The sequence below is a fragment of the Petaurus breviceps genome, unplaced genomic scaffold, assembly GCF_028583685.1.
Source record: "Petaurus breviceps papuanus isolate PSGF00001 unplaced genomic scaffold, PetGlider_PUasm1.0 90825, whole genome shotgun sequence".
In the NCBI taxonomy this organism is placed as follows: Eukaryota; Metazoa; Chordata; class Mammalia; order Diprotodontia; family Petauridae; genus Petaurus; species Petaurus breviceps.
This window is the reverse complement of record NW_027187353.1, coordinates 4,669,897-4,676,790: the sequence shown is the minus strand read 5'-3', so window position 1 is coordinate 4,676,790 and position 6,894 is coordinate 4,669,897. Positions and strand designations below refer to the sequence as shown.

Here is a 6,894-nt window from a genome sequence, read left to right as displayed (position 1 = left end):
TATGCTGAGCCTAGAAAGGAGAAGGCAGGAGAATGAAATGTTGCTAACTTAAATACAAAATAATAAAATCTCAGGGTTAAAAAGGATCTCCAAGTTCATCTAGTTCAACCCATTACTTCTACACTACCCTCCAACGAATGGTAATCCAGCCTCCCCTTGAAGACCTCAAGAAATGGGGAACTCACTAGCTCCTGAGTCAATCAGTCCATTTCACTTCTCCATAGCTTTACTAGGGCATATCTCTGACATGAAAGATTTCTTTGATATCCAACTTAAATTTACCTCTCTGCAGCTCCTACCCACAATTCTCCTAGTTCTGGCCTCAGGAACGAAGCAGAACAAGTCTAACAACTTTCAAATACTTAAATAGCTGGCCCAAAGGGAAACTGTCTGCCTTGATTGGCAATGAGTTCCCCTATTTATGAAATGCTCAGGCAAAGATTGCTAGTGCAGGAGGATGAAGAGAGAATTCCTGCTTAGTTGTAAACCGGATCAGAGGGTCTCTGAAATCTCTTCCAGCTGTGGGGTTTGATGATTCTATGACTTTATGGATGAAGACTTTGAGAGCCAGAAAATTGAGGTAACTTCCCCAACCAAGGTTGGGGAACAGCTCCTAGTTAGTGTTAGAATTAGGGACTTGAACCTAGGTTTACTGACTACCAAGCCCAATGCTCTTTCCCTATGCTAGTACCAACCTTTGCTTTTTCTTTCTTTTTCTGGCTTTGCAGTGTGATTAAATTTGTCTTGAAAGCCAGAGAAGACACAAGGAAGGAAGGAACCCCTCCCTATACAGCTGGCCAAGTGCCTGTGGGTGCTCCAGACAAGAAGACAAGCATCACTAAGCCCATTTGATTTGTGGTTGTGTTTCCCAAAAAAGAACATGGATTATTGGTTCCTCGTTTTCCTCCAGCTTCCTGTCTCTCTTTGTCCCTTTATGTGCTCAAGGTCAGACAAGAGGTATTTTAAAAAATGACCTTTTTAAGAGTTCATGAACTATAGTGCCCTGCACAGAAGGGGCAATAGAGGTCTGAGTCCCTAAACTCTAGTTCCAGTGACCTCCATCATAGGGATCAGGCCAAGAAATTGGTCAGACTTCCTTGGAGAGAGAATCATGGTGTATGTAAATGGTGAAAGTAACATTGACCTGGAAACCAGGAGACTGGAATGTAAGATCTGGTTCTGCTGCATACTGTCAGTCTGACCTTAGAAATGCTCCTTCCCTCCTCTGGGCTTCTGTTTCCTCAGCTTGGAACATCTCTGAAGTCCTTTCCACATCCTGGATTGGATGGAATGGAGCTTGTTTAATCAGGTTGGGTTGGAACTGTGGTGATGGTATTTTCTCCTTTCTGTTCCTTCTTCCAAGTTAGTATTGGTTTTGATCTTAGCTCTAGCTGACTGGTTCAGAAATAACACCCACCTCAGTTAACAGTTAGTAGTTCATTTCCTGTGTTGAGATGAAGTCAATTTCCATTTTTGTGGTGACACTCAGTATTTCCCATGCAATGACTTCTGACTTTGTTATTGAAGAAAGCAGTATGAGTACACATGTGAGTGTGTATGTGAGTGTGTGTGTGCATGAGTGTGTGTGAGTGTATGTGCATGTATGCATGTGTGTAGCAGAATTCTAACTTATCCATCTGCCTTCACCTCTTTCACTGCTTAATCCCAAACTCTATTTTTCAGCATTGGTTGTTATTTTTTAATCAATTTCCATTTTCTCATTAAAATCACCGTGTACCAAGGTATCCATTGTCTTATTTTAGAGGATCCTTGGGCAAGGTCTTTATAAACTTTTTCTGTTTCACCCTCTGTAAGAAATGTTGGCACATAAGCTGGAACTCTTTTTAGTGCTCTGTTAACATGAGCTCTACAAGGTGAGATGACCAGGTGATGTTTCTTGATGGCTCTGGGCACAAACTAAAGCCAACTGTTTTGTTCACCTTCTCCAAGGAGACACTGTGAACCAAGCAATCCAGCAAGCATTTATTAATCATCTACAAAGTACAAAGCATGGTAGGTGTGAGCAGACTACAACATATAATCCCAAAAAAGGAACTTTGACAAGAAGCTGGAATAAAGGGTATCTATCATTACGGAAATGTGTGATAGGAAAAGATGATGAAGGATCAGCCCAAGAGCTCCACAAATATCCTCCAAAGAGCAGGAAAAAGGAAAGGAGAATTCCAGTTTGCTGGGAGGACTCTCGATGGTATACTTATGGAAGATGTGGACAAGAGTGACACAGGACAGGCAGGCATGGATGGTTGTGTTGCATGTTGCAGTAGAAAGTGTGCTGGATAGAAAACCAGATGGCCTGTGCTCACATCCCAGCTTCCCACTTACAACCTGTGTGTAAGCAAATCATTCAGGCTCTTTTGGCCTCAGTTTTCTCATCAGTAAAGTGAAGGGATGGAATTTTCTAGATGGTCTCTGGGGTTCCCTACAGCTCTAAGACTGCTCTCCTTTGAGGGAAGTGCCAAATGCATAAGATCCCAGATGCATTTTGAATATTTTGAAAGTATGCACCAGGTACCACTCCAGGCACTGGAAGAAAACACTCCTCTCCCCACAACCTTCAAGGAGTTTGCGGTCTTCCATTTCACTTCAATGTCTTTTTTCTTCTGATTTCACTGATAGTGAAAGTGTTAATATTGACATGACTCAGTCTTAGAGTTCTCCCATAGTACATTCATCATTAAACAAAGATCTCTCATCTGGGTACTATTAGTCTATTACAAATTAACGTTAATGTTTGCGGATGGTCTAAAAACTATGTAATTCTTAGCACCCTCTATCCCCTCTTCAACCCCTCTGCCAACATTACTATAAAAACAGAAAGGAGCCACACAGGACCATTTTTAAATTGGTCTTTGTTCCATGGATCATCATGGCCAAAGAATTCATCACCTGGAACTTGTTCATCTATTTGCACATTTTAAGATATAAAATCCATTACTTCTGGTATAATAGCTGTCTTCAGGTATTTGAAAGGCTGCCATATGGAAGAGAGTTTAGGCTTGTTCAGCTCAACCCTGGAGGACAAGCAAAGGATAGAAGTTGCAAAGGGGCAAATTTAGGCTTGATGATGAAAGAAATTTCCTGGCAATTAGAGATATCTCCAAATGGAAAGAGCTACCTTTAAAGGTAATGAGTTCCCCCTCATTAGAGGTCTTCAGGCAAAAGACAGATGGCCACTTCTCAGATAAGTTGTAGGATGGGCACTTCTTTAGAGATCCCCTTCCATGAGTCTTTTGATTCTTTGATTTCTTTGACCTATGGCCAACCTACTGATGACAAGCTTTCCACACCTAGATAGGCTGGTCCTCCAACAAAAGATTCTGTCTAGGACAGAGGTAGGGAACCTGCAGCCTTGAGGCCAGATGTCACTTTGTAGGTCCTCAAGTGTAACCCTTTGAATCCAAACTTCACAGAACAAAGTCCCTTAATAAAAGAATTTGTTCTGTAAAACTTTGACTCAGTCAAAAGGCTGCACCCAATAACATAGAGAGCCACATGTGGCCTTGAGGCTGCAGGTTCCCCCACCCCTAGTAGGGTGTTTTTCATCACAAGACATTCCCTTAATAAAGGGGTTTGTTCTGTGAAGATAAGATTTAGTCAAAGGGTTGCCCTTGACGATCTAGAGGGCAACATCTGGTCTTGAGGCCCCAGGTTCCCCACCCGTGGTCTAGGACCACATTCAAAGGCTTTCTAGCATTATGGAACCTTTCAGAATCTCCACTTTACTAGCCAAACTTTCACGTTCCCAGGATCATCTCCCCCACTATTATGAGGCCTTAAAGGAAGGCTTTGTAGAGAGGCTCTAAGCTTTCTATAGTATGATTCCCTTTTGATTTCAAAGAATTTTTCCTAGAACATATGACATTTGGCAACCTGAGACTGGTCTGACTATTTGCTTTTTTTAAGCAATAAGAAAGGAGACATATAACAGAGACAGAAAGTAACTGCAAATGTCTGCTTCTACATTCCTGTGTGTGCTCCTCTTTGGAACACTCTGGCTCAACGCTGATACACATCTCCTCCTCTATGTGTCTCTGTGTGATGAATTTTTGGTATTCATAGTATGCGGCAAAGGAAGACAAAGTGTTGCGTCTTGGAAATAGTTTTTCCTAAACCAAAACTCAAGAGTTCTAGAATGGTCTGGTGGAAGGGGTGAGCATGATATATGTAGTAGGAAACCCTCAGGGCCAGGAGTCAAGACACCTGGGTCAGAAGCAAGAGACCTGATTCTCCTGTGCTTTTCTATAGCTATACAGCCTTGGGCAAGTTACTTTCCTTTTCCTCCAAAGCCTCAGTCTCCTCTTCTGCAAAATGAAGGAGCTGGACTAGATGCCTAAGGTCCATTCTAACCCTAGCATCCCATGACCCTGTGACTTTGGTTTTATCTGGCATCAGTCAGAAGTCATGGGCCCCAGTCCAGGCTCCACAATTTACTACCCATGTCACCTTGGGCAAGTGATTCAAACTGTCTGAGCCTTAACTGCTTTATCTGTGAAATGGGTCTAACGTTATTTTCAGCAATTGTTTTTCAAAGAATGTTGTGAAGATCTGGAGAGCTAATGTATAAAAAGTGCTTTGTAACCACAAAACAATGTATGTATTATTGTCAGTAGGTGTTACAACAAACCCTGAATGAAATGGCCAATGTAGGAGGCAAAATGGAAAAGGTCAGTCAGTCAGTCAACAAGCATTTAGTGTCAATGGGAGAGGGGGAAAGAAGAAGGGAATAAGCATTTATTAAGCCTCTACTGTGTGCCAGGAACTGTACTAATGGTTATACAGATATTCTCTCAGTGGTTTTTATTATGTTGTCCTTACTATGCACAAGCAAATAAAATAAAATAACGTGGTCTCTTGCTGTCAAGGAGACATCTACAGGGTAGATATAGTGTAAATGGTAAGAAATCTCAAGGGGATGGCACTAGCAGTGAGGGGGAGTAGGAAAGGCCTCCTGCAGAATACAGAATTTGACCTAAATTTTCAAAGAAACCAAAGAAGCTGGGAGTCAGGAGGGCATTCTAGGGATGAGGGACAGCCAGTGAAAAGGCCTGGAGTGTCCTGTGTGAGGAACAGTGAGGTAACAGTGAGTGTAACAGGATCATCATGTACATGGAGAAGAACAAGGTATAAAACAACAAGACAGATGGAAGGAGCATCTGACCCAACCAGATGACCCAGGTTCAAATCCCACCTCTGATGCTTACTAACTATGTGGCCTGGAACAAATTACTTAATTTCCCTGAGCTTCAATTCCCTCATCTATAAAATGAGGGGGTTGCATTAATTAGGCATCTTATGAGTTCCCTTTCAGTACTAGATTTATGAAACAATGATCTATCATTTTCTTTCAAGGAAATGGACGTTGTCTGGGCACCCCTGGAAACAGGTGAAAGGTATTAGACTGTCAGGTCCCTGAGGGCAGGAACTGTCTTTTGCCTTTCTTTCACCATGACTCAGCCCAGTACCTGACACATGGTAGGTGCTTGGTAAATGTTTATCAACTGACGACAAGAACTTCCAACCTGAGGCAAGAAATGCTAACCAAAGTCCAGATGTAGGAGATGGAGTCAGTCAGCTAGCCCAATATCTCCTCTCCTCTCCAGAGATGCAGTCAAGGTTAAGTGTGAGAAAATGGGGTGCAAACAGAAAGGTGAAGAGCTAGATGACCAGTGTTTAGATGACCCATCAGCACAGTGCCTGGTACACAGTTAGTGCTTAATAAATGCTTGTTGATGGATCAGATGGGCAGAATTTTCTTCCTCTTCTACTCCACACTCAACCTGTGCTTCTTGTTCTCCCCCTAATCCCCCAAAGCTATTGGCCTGAGGACCACTCTGTCTCTTTGCCTTTGCCAGCAGTGTTTACCTAGCCTAGGTGGAATGCTCCCCCCTGCCCTTCATTCACTCAAGGCAGAGGCCAGGATTTTAAAACTAACTTACAAATTAAGTAAGAGTTTAAAAAAAAAAGTACTAACTTAACAGGGCTGAGGGGAGGTCGAGGTCAGGCTGCATCACTTGACCAGCCACCGTGCTGCCCCTTTCTAGGCCCAGAAACTAGGTTCTTTCCACTCTACCAAGCAGCTGCATATCGGTAAACCCTCTAAGTGCCTCCCACCAATTTCTAGGGTCAGCATTTCCAGGCTCTGCACTGGCAGGATCTCATCTAGACTGATGAATCATCATTGCTTAGATATCTTCTTCCCTGTCCCAGGAAGACTCCTCACCAGTGCATCACATCCCACATAGAGGAAAAGGCCCTACAATTCCCACCCTGGGCCAGGGAAGAGAAATAGGAGTCATTTCCTCCAGGGAGAGGGTGAGGAGAGGGGCTGATCCAAGCCAGTGCAATCTGGTAACGCTGGGAGGGGAGAAACAAAATGAGGAACCCAAGTGTGGAGGCAGTTTCCCAATTAGGTGCCTGAGGGGGAGGAGGAGGAGGAGGCTGGGATCTGGAGCACGGAGGGGGAGGCCAAGAGCAGGCTATTTTTAGAGCCTCCACGTTGGCTTTCTTAACAAGACTGCTAGAATTGAGAGAAAAGAAGGCTCCTGTATCCAGCCAATCAGCAGTGCCAATCAGGGGAAGGCACATAAATAGCCCCTTCTACCCAGGATTTGAACCCAGGGCCTCAGGCTGCCCCTGTGGTTTCCTCTTTTTTGCCCCCAGGAGAACTAGGGAGACTGAGTCAAGTTCCCTTCCCCCAGCAGTAAGCTCTTCGACAGTCCTGCTCCAGAAAGGCCCCAATAATAGCTACTCATTTACATGTTGCTTTGCATATCATTTGCATGGCATTCATACATCATTGGAATGAATTGAAATCCTGCCCCCAACACACACACACACACACACACACACACACACACACACACACACACACAC

The 6,894-nt window shown here is 43.6% G+C and overlaps 1 long non-coding RNA gene across 1 annotated transcript in view; it reads left to right on the top strand.

Annotated features, from left to right (window-relative positions):
- Positions 1 to 375: 375 nt before the first annotated feature.
- Positions 376 to 6,894, top strand: part of LOC138148494 (uncharacterized) — an 8,330-nt gene continuing 1,811 nt past the window's right edge. Inside the window, exon 1 of the long non-coding RNA XR_011165077.1 lies at positions 376 to 580. This is a non-coding gene — a long non-coding RNA (uncharacterized lncRNA). The remainder of the gene's footprint in view (positions 581 to 6,894) is intronic.